At 42.1% G+C, this 14,756-nt stretch overlaps 1 protein-coding gene and 1 long non-coding RNA gene across 36 annotated transcripts in view; one reads left to right on the top strand and one right to left on the bottom strand.

The window, feature by feature from the left end:
• The window catches only part of MAP2 (microtubule associated protein 2), a 323,285-nt gene that overhangs the window by 66,882 nt on the left and 241,647 nt on the right, over nucleotides 1-14,756 (top strand). The window lies entirely within an intron of this gene.
• LOC307220561 overlaps nucleotides 4,743-14,756 on the bottom strand; it is a 320,367-nt gene continuing 310,353 nt past the window's right edge. The window contains exon 2 of the long non-coding RNA XR_013840926.1: nucleotides 4,743-5,149. This is a non-coding gene — a long non-coding RNA (uncharacterized lncRNA). The remainder of the gene's footprint in view (nucleotides 5,150-14,756) is intronic.

Below are 14,756 nucleotides of genomic sequence, written 5' to 3'. Positions count from 1 at the left end.
AAGCATAATCATTTATTAAAGCCGCTTTCCCCAGAATTCCACCCGCCCCCCCATTTGCTGCTGAGAAATCTGACATATACCTTGCCTACAGTGGACAACAAGCTAATTGGCCTGTAATCACCTGCATTATCAGCTGGGCCTTTTTCTTCTTTTTTTAAAGGACACAATTACTGCTTTGTTTGTGATTTGGGATTAGACTGGAATTACTTACAATGGTGAACAAGGCAGTTAAAATAGTACCCACCAATGCTAGTTTAATTTAATTTAATGAGTTAAATCCTTGGAGTGTTCACTAATTTTAGATGTTGATTAAATCTAAGATTTCTTTGATAGAGATTGCTGCTTAACTTGCTATAACCAGAAGAATTTCTACCCACACGGAGCCAAAGGTTGCCAGCAAAGCACAGTGTGATCCATAAAAATGGATCTAAAGTGATTCCCCAAACATTAGAAATACAGCAATTGGAGGATTGATCCATGGACTGAAAAATTCCAGAGGCTACCACCCAAAAAGCTCTGGAGTTATTACTTTGGAAGGCATTGTGGACCCTTATTCATTGGTCTGTTACTCCCCAGCATTTCTTGACACTCTCTTTCTAGTCTGAAAGAGTTTGAAACGTATTTTCCTGCCTTAAAAATATGATCTATTAATTGGTTAGATTCTTTTATTTAAGTTTTAATCAAAATATGCTTCTTGTTTAATCCAGCCGAGATTAAAACATAAAATTTAAAATAAGTACAGTGGAACCTCAGTTTTTGAACATAATCTGCTCCAGAAGTACGTTTGACTTCCAAAACGTTGGAAAACTCAGGATCAATGGGTGGTCTGCAAAATCCATTGAAAAAATGGAGAAATTTTGCCTCGGAAGCTGTTCAACTTCCAAGGCACGTTTGAAAATGGAAGCAATTACTTCTGGGTTGTCGGCGTTCGGGTTCCGAATCGTTCGGCTTCCGAGATGCTCAAAAATTGAGGTTCCATTGTACTTATTAATAACTATAGACAGCAAGCACCACTTGAATAGATGCATTCTCCCTTTTCTCTCATATAAGAAGGAATATCTCTTCTACTTTCTATGACACACGTGCCCATCATCATAAAAACAAAATAGGCTTTAAAACTATAGCTAGACTGATATGCAGATTTAATCCGTGAATTAATTGATTAAAATACATGGGATTAATTATCAGAAACTGAACGTGGTCATCATGTGGAACCTGGGATTCTCTCCTGGGTCTTTGGATGGGTCTTTGGCCTGGTCACTCCCATTGCCTTTGGTGCAGGGAAAAGGGAAGCAGTGCAGTTCAGTCTATTGTCAGAAACACGGGAAAAGACAAAGCACATTCAGCCTCCAGGACAGAGCACCAAGTGCCAAGTAACCACTGAACATGCCCATCATGTGTGACAATGGCCAGCTTGGCTTGCAGTTTTATTGTTCCAAACTCCTACTGTCCTGTCATTGGGTGGTAACATAGAACTGTAAATCTAATAGGTGCTGTAAATCCCAGTGATGTAAATACGAAGGTAGGGGAAATGGATATGCTTTTCTAGCTATAGTACCTGAAAAGGATTTTCCTGTCAAAAAGGAACATAGGGCTCCATTTCCTCCCTCCTACCCCATGTGGTTTAGTGACAGCAGCAGTAAACTAAACTGCTACTGGAGAATTCTGCCTGGAGGGGAATACATAACACCACCAGAAGTGCCAGCCGAAGGAAGATCCATGCTGAATAAAAAGTCTACCATCCCTATCTCCAGGCACTGTTGATTGCCCTCCTGACTGTCCTTCCAGTAATATGAGCTGAAGGTACCAAATAATCATCCTCTGCACTTCCAGACTGAATATATTTAGGGACACGTCAACAATAGGAAGAATCAGTGTGATTGCATCAATGGCAGCAAGTAAGCCTTAATCTGAGCAAAACATCAGATCACTTCTGATCTGGGGAAACAACTTCTTTACAAACCCTTCTGCTGAAAATTCAGAAATGTCTCCTACTTAGGGAGCTCCCGCATAGGTTATATATCTCATGAGAATTATCTGTAATGACAGTGAAATGTGAATTGATGTTTATTCTGTAAAGCGTGGGTTTTGTTTGCGTTGCTGCTTCCTTGGAAGGGAGGAGACAGGCTGTGCCAGGAATATCATTTATGAACTCTGAGAACTCATAAATTTGCTCCGCTTTGCTCCTTTCCTGTACATTGAGAGAAATTAGACTGGTATAAACAAACAGAAGATGTGACTGTGTCTCTTCAATATTTTATTGGGTAACATTACAATACACTCAAGGCGGAAGCAGCTGTTAGATGCAAATGTATGCAGCAAATCTCTGATGGGATCCCACACTTCCTTTTCTCAGAAAACAAACAAACCAGCTTCTGGAAGGGGAATTATGAAGCCAATATGAAGTGGTGGAAGGGAGTTGCTTCATCCTTTTTCTTCCTGCAGCTTTTCTGTTCAAAATCAGTGCCAAAATCAGTGCCCTACACTTGTTTGCCTTCTCAAAAATAAAAATGAGAACATGTGGAAGGGGGGACAATTTTGCAAAGGGAGGGAGGGCAAGGGAAAAGTTCACTAACTGAATTAAATGGGGCTTACTCCTAGATGTATGGGGTTAGGCTTGTAGCCTTAAATGACTTTTAAAAAGGATTAGGCAAATATATGAAGAACAGGTGGCCAGTTGCCATAATAGCTAAATGGAAATTCTGTGATCAGAGGCAGTTTACCCACAAAATAACACATGCTGATATTTTTGTTTTGTCTTGGTTCTGCGCTGCCCAGTAGCATCTGGCTGCCTGTTGTTGCAAACAAACTGATAGATTAGATTGACCATTGTCTGATCCAGCAATATAGTTCTTATATATTTATATACAGTGGTTCCTCGGGTTACATACGCTTCAGGTTACGCTTCAGGTTACAAACTCTGCTAACCCAGAAATAGTACCTCAGGTTCAGAACTTTGCTTCAGGATGAGAACAGAAATCGGGCTCCGGTGGTGCGGCGGCAGCAGGAGGCCCCCATTAGCTAAAGTAGTGCTTCAGGTTAAGAACAGTTTCAGGTTAAGAACAGACCTCCAGAACGAATTAAGTACTTAACCCGAGGTACCACTGTACTGTACTCGATTCAGTGTCAAAAAAATTGCTAGGATTTCCCCTGAAGCATTTCCCACAAGTGTACCTGTGGCATAAATATTTAGAATAGGGGTGTAACAGCTGCAGTTCATTTTTATTAGGGTATGCTATTTTGAGGTCTATAAATTATAGACCCATGTGTGTGTTTGGTGCCCTGTTACTGGCTATGTTAGCACAACACACAATACTTCCCCCTGCCTCTTATCATTAACAGTAATATGGCTGCCAACATTTTGAAATAAAATATTATAGTACCTGGGTGCAGCTGGAGATGGTTTCAGTAGCTTCTGGCTGGTCCAGAGGCAGAGCCCACTACGAAAGCTTCCTCCACAGCAGCAAAATACAGGGATACCCACGTAGCTTTCCACTTCTGGCAGTATTCACTGTAATAGGTTTGACATAGCAGTGAAATGACAGAAGTAGAGGCAATCAATGTAGATCAAGTTCCCAACTCTGCAGTTGTGTTCTTTAGACCTGTGTTTGGTATCAGCATATTTTTTTCAACTTCTCCTTGCACTGCTGGTGATTATCTCTAACAGAAAGATCCTCTATCTCCCTTGATCCTAAGGTCCAGGAAATTTAGTGCAATTACCACGTGACAAAAGCAATCTAGCTGGTGTCTCTTTTGATGCCCTGTGCAGAGCAGATCGATATGCCTTAAAAATTGTCGGTACCGGTAATTACGTTTTGCTGTTCTTCTCTTCACAGTGAGCTCCATGCTTGGTTTTCTTCAAATAGTGATAAAAGCATTCCATCTTCCCACTACTTTTCAGATAATTTGAGGAAGCGTGGAAATGTTTAATACCACAAGACTCTTCAGTTAGACAGTTCACAAACTATCTAGCATTGTCAATGACAACTTCAAGAGGATATCCAAAATGAGCAATAAAATCTATGCACTGCAGTATATAGATGATGGTATCTGAAGATGTATTTGACTCCTAGTTAAGAAGAGTAATAACCAGTTACTGAGAACACATATGTTTGGTGTATTGGCTCCACGGTATCAATGCCTAATTTAGTCCAAGGACTGGGGTTGTAACTGAAGAGTTAGTAGAGGCAGATCATCATGTCTGCATACAAGTAGCATGATTCCTGAAATAGTGCTCAGCATCTGTATTTGGCCAGTAAAAATTTGCACAAAAAACTCGCTTGGTCTGCACAAACCCTTGTCTCTCATGAACAAGTTTTATTAATTTTTGAATCTTTGATTTAGATACATAACAATCTGTTCGCCTCACAACAGACAATCCTTGTGGACAGAAAGCATGTCCCTGTTGAGAGACAAGTCTGCGTTCTTCAACAGATAATGCGTCAAAATCAAACATAGACATTGTGACAACTCTACAGACATAATCCTCCACCAAGGAGCTTGACCCCATTTCAGAAAGTGGAAGATGTGTTAGCAAATCAGCTGTGTTAAGCTTCCTTCCCAGGGATCTGTTTGACAGTAAAATCATAAGATTGTCATCTCTGACTGAGTTGCTGAATGTGAGGTGGGAAGGCATTGCTTTTATTTGGTTGAAGCAGGTACATGAATGGCTTGTGATCAGTGAACTCCTAGAAATAAACTTTACAATGGCTCCCCAGATTTCATGTTCATTCTGTGAATACTGAAGAAGATTTATTGCTCAGATAAGCCTTGGCGTCCAGCCCGCTTCGGCTGCGCAGCTACCAGCCAGGCCCCCGGACTTCAAAGGCCACATTCCAAAGGCTCTGAGCAACACGCAGAGATCAGCAGCGGTCAGAGAAAGCTGCAAACTCAAGTGCTTTCCTTCAGTGTGCTTAAATAAAGTCCAGACAGGATCTTAGCAGCTAAAAGCAGTTTTATTTAAGCAGAAACTATCCATTATCTATCACAGCGAACAGCATCGTGAAAACACATCCTCTTTCCTCAAAAGCGAAAGTAGAGAGAAAGAACAAAGGCTGGAGACTCTCGGATATGACGCAGAATCTCCCTCCTCCCAAATGTAGGCAGGGCGTACACTCTGAGCTGTTTAACCCTGTAAGCTCAGGTTCTCCTCACAAATACTTCCTCTGTGGAACAGGAGTGGTTCAATAATCCACAGCAGTTAGACATAGATTCTCAGACTTTCTTGATTTCTCATCTGGGGCACTGTGTCCTGGTAGCTCTCACAAATCCTTTAGACATTAACTTGCCAACTGGTACAATTAATGTAAATATCTGCAGAGTCGCCAGTCATGGCAGCCATTAAGTGACTTTCTTCTTGAGTGCTTTCATACATCCTGGCCATAATAATTGCCTACTCTAGGCACAGGTCAGCCTGCTGTGGATATTTTTAAGTTAATGTTTTGTGGCTACATTTCCCCATAATTTAGCTATTTCTAGTGTAAAAGGAGCAAAATCCTTATCCAAGGTTATGGCAATTTCTCCTAGAAAATTGAAGGGGAAGAAAATCCATTGTATTGGAGCCCCAGACAGTGTAGCAGTGTTACCCTTCCAGTAGCATCATTTTCCTTGTTCAATTCAATGGGAATTTCATAAAATGTAAAAGAGTTCATTTGAAATTTATACTCCATTTTCCAAGAGGCTGCTGAGATTTGGGGTGTATCAGCTGTATCCCTGTTTAGAAGTTGTGGAGCGGCAAGATGTGAATAATCCAGGATGTCAAGTTTTGTTGCCAGATTCAGGGTTGGCCCACCCATGAGACAAGGTTGGGTGATTGTTTCAGGCGGCAGAATCCATAGGGTCAGCGTATACAGCCTCCAGAGAATGCATTGCCTGATGTTGCTGCCACTGCAATGGCAGCTACTGCTGCAGAGTGCTCCTTGGAGGCCAAATCTACCGTCTCCTTGGCGGCCCCCACCCCAAATGCTGCCTCTCAGCAGCCTCTTGGAAAATAGGAAGTGTTCCTGGTGTCCTCCCTCTTTCCCCCCTTTATCTCCCCCTCCCCATTCCTGATATAGATCTTCACTCACCCATTCTTCCCTTGCAGGATGGGGTGGGGCACCATTTTGTTGTTTGCCTCAGGTGTCCCAATGCCCTGGCCAGATTGTTTTGTCTCCTTGAGGTTTGTCTAGCAGTGAGATCTCTAGCTCTTTCTTAATCTCCTGTTTAGCTCGTACTTCCTGAATCTTTTTGCTACCTCTATCCCTTAGAGATGGGGTGGGGAAGCTTTGGCCCTCTGGATGTTGTTGAGCTACATCTCCCATCAGCCCCAGCCAATGTGGCCAATGGTCAAGGCTGATTGGGTTGTAGGTCAGCAACATCTGGAAAGCCAAAGGTTCCACACCCCTTCCTTAGAGGTGGCTGGTAGCCATAGTACTTCCGAGTATCTGCAAAGAGACTGCACTACAATTCTTAGAAAGCAGTAAAGCTTCTCTCACCAGCCCTCATTTTTTATGCCACCTTTCAATACCAATGAGTAAAATAGGAGAGAAGGAGTTAAAAGTCAAAGAAATCATAGTATGTATAGCTCTGCTGCCCCTTCATGGATCACTGCCTTGCCGTGGCGAAGGGGCTTGAAGAACTCAGAGAAGCTATGAACTATGCCGAGCAGGGCACCTAAGATGAACAGGTCATAGTGGAGAGTTTTGACCAAACGTGATCCACCTGGAGGAGGAACCGGCAAGCCACTCCAGTATCCCTGCCAAGAAAACTCAATGGACAAAGACAACAGGCATATAAAAGTTATGATGCTGGAAGATGAGCCCCTCAGGTCGGAAGGCGTCCAACATGCTAATGGGGAAGAGCGGAGGACAAGTACAAGTAGATCCAGAGCTGATGACTGGGCTAAAGCCGAAAGGACGTTCAGTTGCGGATATGCCTGGAAGTGAAAGGAAAGTCCAATGCTGTAAAGAAAAATATTGCATAGGAACCTGGACTGTAAGAACCATGAACCTTGGTAAGTTGGATGTGGTCAAAAATGAGATGGCAAGAATAAATATTGACATCCTGGGCATCAGTGAACTAAAATGGATGGGAATGGGCAAATTCAGTTCGGATGACCATCGTATCTACTACTGTGGGCAAGAAACCCACAAAAGAAATGGAGTGGCCCTCATAGTCAATAAAAGAGTGGCGAAAGCAATTTGTTGTTGTTTAGTCGTTTAGTCGTGTCCGACTCTTCGTGACCCCATGGACCAGAGAACGCCAGGCACTCCTGTCCTCCACTGCCCCCCGCAGCTTGGTCAGACTCATGCTGGTAACCTCGAAAACACTATCCAACCATCTCGTCCTCTGTCGCCCCCTTCTCCTTGTGCCCTCCATCTTTCCCAACATCAGGGTCTTCTCCAGGGAGTCTTCTCTTCTCATGAGGTGGCCAAAGTACTGGAGCCTCAGCTTCACAATCTGTCCTTCCAGTGAGCACTCAGGGCTGATTTCCTTCAGAATGGAGAGGTTTGATCTTCTTGCAATCCATGGGACTCTCAAGAGTCTCCTCCAGCACCATAATTCAAAAGCATCAATTCTTCGGCGATCAACCTTCTTTATGGTCCAGCTCTCACTTCCATACATCACTACTGGGAAAACCATAGCTTTAACTATACGGACCTTTGTTGGCAAGGTGATGTCTCTACTTCTCAAGATGCTGTCTAGGCCTGTCATTGCCCTTCTCCCAAGAAGCAGGCGTCTTTTAATTTCGTGGCTGCTGTCACCATCTGCAGTGATCATGGAGCCCAAGAAAGTAAAATCTCTCACTGCCTCCATTTCTTCCCCTTCTATTTGCCAGGAGGTGATGGGACCAGTAGCCATGATCTTCGTTTTTTTGATGTTGAGCTTCAGACCATATTTTGCGCTCTCCTCTTTCACCCTCAATAAAAGGTTCTTTAATTCCTCCTCACTTTCTGCCATCAAGGTTGTGTCATCTGCATATCTGAGGTTGTTGTTTCTTCCGGCAATCTTAATTCCGGCTAGGGATTCATCCAGCCCAGCCTTTCGCATGATGAATTCTGCATATAAGTTAAATAAGCAGGGAGACAAAATGCAGCCTTGTCGTACTCCTTTTCCAATTTTGAACCAGTCAGTTGTTCCATATCCAGTTCTAACTGTAGCTTCTTGTCCCACATAGAGATTTCTCAGGAGATAGATGAGGTGATCAGGCACTCCCATTTCTTTAAGAACTTGCCATAGTTTGCCATGGTCGACACAGTCAAAGGCTTTTGCATAGTCAATGAAGCAGAAGTAAATGTCTTTCTGGAACTCTCTAGCTTTCTCCATAATCCAGCGCATGTTTGCGATTTGGTCTCTGGTTCCTCTGCCTCTTCTAAATCCAGCTTGCACTTCTGGGAGTTCTCGGTCCACATACTGCTTGAGCCTTCCTTGTAGAATTTTAAGCATAACCTTGCTAGCGTGAGAAATTTGTGCAATTGTGCGATAGTTGGAGCATTCTTTGGCACTGCCCTTCTTTGGGATTGGGATGTAGACTGATCTTCTCCAATCTTCTGGCCACTGCTGAGTTTTCCAAACTTGCTGGCATATTGAGTGTAGCACCTTAACAGCATCATCTTTTAAAATTTTAAATAGTTCAGCTGGAATACCATCACTTCCACTGGCCTTGTTATTTGCAGTGCTTTCTAAGGCCCATTTGACTTCACTCTCCAGGTTGTCTGGCTCAAGGTCAGCAACCACACTACCTGGGGTATATGAGACATCCGTTTCTTTCTGGTATAATTCCTCTGTGTATTCTTGCCACCTCTTCTTGATGTCTTCTGCTTCTGTTAGGTCCTTTCCACTTTTGTCCTTTATTATGGAAATCTTTGTACGAAATGTTCCTTTCATATCTCCAATTTTCTTGAACAGATCTCTGGTTCTTCCCATTCTATTGCTTTCCTCTATTTCTTTGCATTGCTTGTTTAAGAAGGTCTTCTTGTCTCTCCTTGCTATTCTTTGGAAATCTGCATTCAATTTCCTGTATGTTTCACGATCTCCCTTGCATTTTGCTTGCCTTCTCTCCCCCGCTATTTGTAAGGCCTCATTGGACAGCCACTTTGCTTTCTTGCATTTCCTTTTCATTGGGATGGCTTTCGTTGCTGCCTCCTGTATAATGTTACGAGCCTCCATCCATAGTTCTTCAGGCACTCTGTCCACCAAATGCAATCTCAAAAATGATAGAATGATCTCGATACGAATCCAAGGCAGACCTTTTAACATCACAGTAATCCAAGTTTATGCACCAACTACTGATGCTGAAGAAACTGAAATTGACCAATTCTATGAAGACTTACAACACCTTATAGAAGTGACACCAAAGAAGGATGTTCTTCTCATTATAGGGGATTGGAATGCTAAAGTAGGGAATCAAGAGATAAAAGGAACAACTGGCAAGTTTGGCCTTGGAGAGCAAAACGAAGCAGGGCAAAGGCTAATAGAGTTCTGTCAAGAGAACAAGCTGGTCATCACAAACACGTTTTTCCAACAACACAAGAGACGACTTTACACATGGACATCACCAGATGGGCAGCATCGAAATCAGATTGATTATATTCTCTGCAGCCAAAGATGGAGAAGCTCAATACAGTCAGCAAAAACAAGACCTGGAGCTGACTGTGGCTCAGATCATCAGCTTCTTATAGCAAAATTCAAGCTTAAACTGAAGAAAGTAGGAAAAACCACTGGGCTGGTAAGATACAATCTAAATCAAATCCCTTATGAATACACAGTGGAAGTGAGCAACAGGTTTAAGGATTTAGATTTGCTGGACAGAGTGCCTGAAGAACTATGGATGGAGGCTCGCAACATTATACAGGAGGCAGCAACGAAAACCATCCCAATGAAAAGGAAATGCAAGAAAGCAAAGTGGCTGTCCAATGAGGCCTTACAAATAGCGGAGGAGAGAAGGCAAGCAAAATGTGAGGGAGATAGAGAAAGACACAGGAAATTGAATGCAGATTTCCAAAAAATAGCAAGGAGAGATAATAAGGCCTTTTTAAATGAGCAATGCAAAGAAATAGAGGAAAACAACAGAATGGGAAGAACCAGAGATCTGTTCAAGAAAATTGGACATATGAAAGGAACATTTCGTTCAAAGATTACCATAATAAAGGACAAAAGTGGTAAGGACCTAACAGAAGCAGAAGACATCAAGAAGAGGTGGCAAGAATACACAGAGGAATTATACCAGAAAGATATGGATGTCTCATACACCCCAGGTAGTGGGGTTGCTGACCTTGAGCCAGACATCCTGGAGAGTGAAGTCAAATGGGCCTTAGAAAGCATTGCAAATAACAAGGCCAGTGGAAGTGATGGTATTCCAGCTGAACTATTTAAAATTTTAAAAGATGATGCTGTTAAGGTGCTACACTCAATATGCCAGCAAGTTTGGAAAACTCAGCAGTGGCCAGAGGATTGGAGAAGATCAGTCTACATCCCAATCCCAAAGAAGGGCAGTGCTAAAGAATGCTCCAACTACCGCACAATTGCACTCATTTCACACGCTAGCAAGGCTATGCTTAAAATTCTACAAGGAAGGCTCAAGCAGTATGTGGACCGAGAACTCCCAGAAGTGCAAGCTGGATTTAGAAGAGGCAGAGGAACCAGAGACCAAATTGCAAACATGCGCTGGATTATGGAGAAAGCTAGAGAGTTCCAGAAAGACATCTACTTCTGCTTCATTGACTATGCATTGACTATGGCAAGTTCTTAAAGAAATGGGAGTGCCTGATCACCTCATCTGTCTCCTGAGAAATCTCTATGTGGGACAAGAAGCTACAGTCAGAACTGGATATGGAACAACTGATTGGTTCAAAATTGGGAAAGGAGTACGACAAGGCTGTATTTTGTCTTCCTGCTTATTTAACTTATATGCAGAATTCATCATGCGAAAGGCTGGGCTGGATGAATCCCTAGCCAGAATTAAGATTGCTGGAAGAAATATCAACAACCTCAGATATGCAGATGACACAACCTTGATGGCAGAAAGTGAGGAGGAATTAAAGAACCTTTTATTGAGGGTGAAAGAGGAGAATATGGTCTGAAATATGGTCTGAAGCTCAACATCAAAAAAACGAAGATCATGGCCACTGGTCCCATCACCTCATGGCAAATAGAAGGAGAAGAAATGGAGGCAGTGAGAGATTTTACTTTCTTGGGCTCCATGATCACTGCTGATGGTGACAGCAGCCACGAAATTAAGAGACGCCTGCTTCTTGGGAGGAAAGCAATGACAAACCTAGACAGCATCTTAAAAAGTAGAGACATCCCCTTGCCAACAAAGGTCCGTATAGTAAAAGCTATGGTTTTCCCAGTAGTGATGTATGGAAGTGAGAGCTGGACCATAAAGAAGGCTGGTCGCTGAAGAATTGATGCTTTTGAATTATGGTGCTGGAGGAGACTCTTGAGAGACCCATGGACTGCAAGAAGATCAAACGTATCCATTCTTAAGGAAATCAGCCCTGGGTCTCACTGGAAGGACAGATTGTGAAGCTGAGGCTCCAATACTTTGGCCACCTCATGAGAAGAGAAGACTCCCTGGAATAGACCCTGATGTTGGGAAAGATGGAGGGCACAAGGAGAAGGGGACGACAGAGGACAAGATGGTTGGATAGTGTCTTCGAAGCTACAAACATGAGTCTGACCAAACTGCGGGAGGCAGTGGAAGACAGAAGTGCCTGGCGTGCTCTGGTCCATGGGGTCACGAAGAGTCGGACACGACTAAACGACTAAACAACAACATAACTCTGCTAGAAACATTGGGCCCTTTGACATTAATTCTGAATAATTCCTGAATTTGGGTCTGGCCGTCACGGCGAAGGCGGAGACCCGCAAAAAATCACAGGCGGGAGAAGCCTGTGAGCGTGCACCTTTTGCGCCTCCCCTACTCACGGGGAAACCCGGTTTTGGGGTTCCGGAGTGACGTGGGGTGAGCGGCGCGGTGCTTTGAATCGTCTGCTTCTTCCACGGAGCGAAGCCGCATAGCTGTTGCCGGAGAGCGCTGACTTTTTCCTGTGGACAATTTGATTTTAAAGTAATTACCCGTGAGTAGAGCTGAAGCGGGAGAATTGGATTTCTAAAAGTTTAATTTGGTATCGTAATGGGGAGGTTCAATACAGGAAGTCCGCCTTCCCCTTTTGTAAAAAGACTGAAGCATTGAGGCTGCAACCTGAAACCTTGTAAAGCCTATTGTAAAGGACTAAATTTCCATCGGTAAAGAACATTAAACCCCCCCCTTGGAGGCAGGAGAAGGGGGGGGGGAGTTGTGAACTGAATATGCCTGCGGGAGAGAGCGAAGAGAGTTAAAATACCGCCGCTCAGACCCTGGAAACGGGCTGCTAGCAGGACTGACGTTCTTTGGAAGGCTCACTGACAGCGATTAGAACATTTGTTGACAGCTAGCTAATAAGAGAAATACATTGTTTCTACTGTCTCCGTCTGCTTTTAAAAAGGAGTAAAAGTAACTGAAAATTGAAACTAACTTCATTGTTTGACCTGTGTTTAAAAGAGGACATTATTGACTAATATAAACAGAAACTGTTTCCCCCTAGAGGAAGCTTTTGAAACTGTTACAGGAGCTGGGCTGGGGAATTTCCAGCTGCAAGATAATAAGCTGTGAGACTCTGGGACTGACCTTGAATTGGTTAAGTGTTATGGCAAATGGAAAGGAAAAAACAGACTAGTCAATTCCTGAAAAAACATTAAGGTCTGAGAGGACTTGGCAGCAATTTAGGAGAGCCTCAATATCAGGCCCCCCTGCTTCTTCCGCTATTGCTTTTGTAACAGTATATTTAAAATCAAGAGGAATGTCGACAGAAGAGGCCTTAGCGGTTGCATTAAGTAAGATAAGTGATTCACTGGAACAGCTTAACAAGAAAATAGATCCAGTTACAGATAGGTAGCCGTGTTGGTCTGCCATAGTCAAAACAAAATAAAAAAATTCCTTCCAGTAGCACTTTAAAGACCAACTAAGTTAGTTCTTGGTATGAGCTTTCATGTGCATGCACACTTCTTCAGATACTTCAGATGAAGAAGTGTGCATGCACACGAAAGTATTCTTCAGATACTTCAGATGAAGAAGTGTGCATGCACACGAAAGCTCATACCAAGAACTAACTTAGTTGGTCTTTAAGGTGCTACTGGAAGGAATTTTTTTATTTTGTTTTGACAGGTATCTGAAGAAGTGTGCATGCACACGAAAGCTCATCCCAAGAACTAACTTAGTTGGTCTTTAACGTGCTACTGGAAGGAATTTTTTTATTTTGTTAAGAAAATAGATGTGACAAATGCGAAAGTGGATGCTGCAACTATTAAAATTGACTTAAATGCAGAAAGTATAAATAATCTGGGACAAAAGGTGAATATCAATACAGAAACAATCCAGAAATTGATACAGGAATCTACTTTGATACAGCAGACTGCGGAGGAAGCTAGGGAGAAAGCCGTTGCTGCTGAATGTAAAGTAATACAATTGGTGTGAGAGAGAGTCCCAGCCTTACAAAGGCAACTTGATGACCATAAGTCAACGCTTGCTATGATTGAATTTAAAGAAAAACAGACGAATTTGAGGATCAGAGCCCTACCTGAATTGGAGAAGGAAAGTTTGATAGACTTCTTCACACAGGAATTTGCTGATTTTTGGGACTTGGATCTGGGTCAAGAAGAGTTTAAAACTGTGAGGGCCTTCAGATTTGGAAGAGGAGGGAAAAAAGAGAACAGAATAAGAGACTGTTGGCACTACCAGAAGAACCTAGAAGTACAACAGCCAAGAGTGGAAATTTTTAAAGACGTCCCGAAATACCTTTTGGATCTTAAGTCTAACTATGGAGATTTGGTTGCCCTGTTGAGAAGGAATAAAATCATCTTTAGGTGGGAGTTTCCCCAAGGTCTATTCTTCAGCTTTAAAGGAAGGAAAATAAAAATAAGATCAGTAGAAGACAAAGTAAAGTTTTTGTATAAATACGAAGAAGATTTGCAGAAGGGACTTGGAAAAGAGCTAAGAGCATCGGACAGAAGATCACCAGGTTGATGGACTATATGGAATTGGCGGAAATGACTGGCAGAATCCGAGACCAGGGAGAAGAGTCGGTGGAAGAAGATTGGAAAAAAGTTTAAAGACTATTTATAGAAATATTGTAAAATTAATGAATGTTAGAAAAATGTTGGAATGAAGTTATATGGCTTTAGTAGAAATGTTATAAGGAATTAGGTATAAATAGATTATTAGAGTATTAAAGGAAAAATAAGTTTAGAATATGTTAAGATAATTATAGGCCAGAAAATAGAGGAAGATGGAAAGGAATCACTGAAACAATTAATAGAAGTGGAATACAAAAAGGGAGGTGTGAGGAGGTCATTGAAACAAGTGAATGAAAGATAAGATACTGAAATTGTATGATGTGTGCTAAACTGTTTTTGTTTTGTTTTGTTTAGTTTATTGTGTTAGTGTTGTGTAATCTTTTTATATTGTATTGTCTTGTCTTTTTTCTTTTTTTCTTTTTTCTTTCCTTTTTTGTAGTGTTTAAAAGTAATAAATATTATTTTAAAAAATAATAATTCTGAATAATTCCTGCACGTTTCCTCTTCTCATGTAGTTTCCTCTTCTTGATGCCCTGCAGGGGTCAGCAGTATTTGGTTTCACTGGACTTCACTGTTTCTTCAATCAATACTCTTCTTGTACTTAACTGCAATTATACTGTTATTCCACTGTATAGTAAATTTTGCAGTTATACACACTC

This window comes from Podarcis cretensis (genome assembly GCF_951804945.1).
Source record: "Podarcis cretensis genome assembly, chromosome: 1".
NCBI classification, from domain to species: Eukaryota; Metazoa; Chordata; class Lepidosauria; order Squamata; family Lacertidae; genus Podarcis; species Podarcis cretensis.
This window is presented reverse-complemented; position numbering and strand designations above follow the sequence as displayed.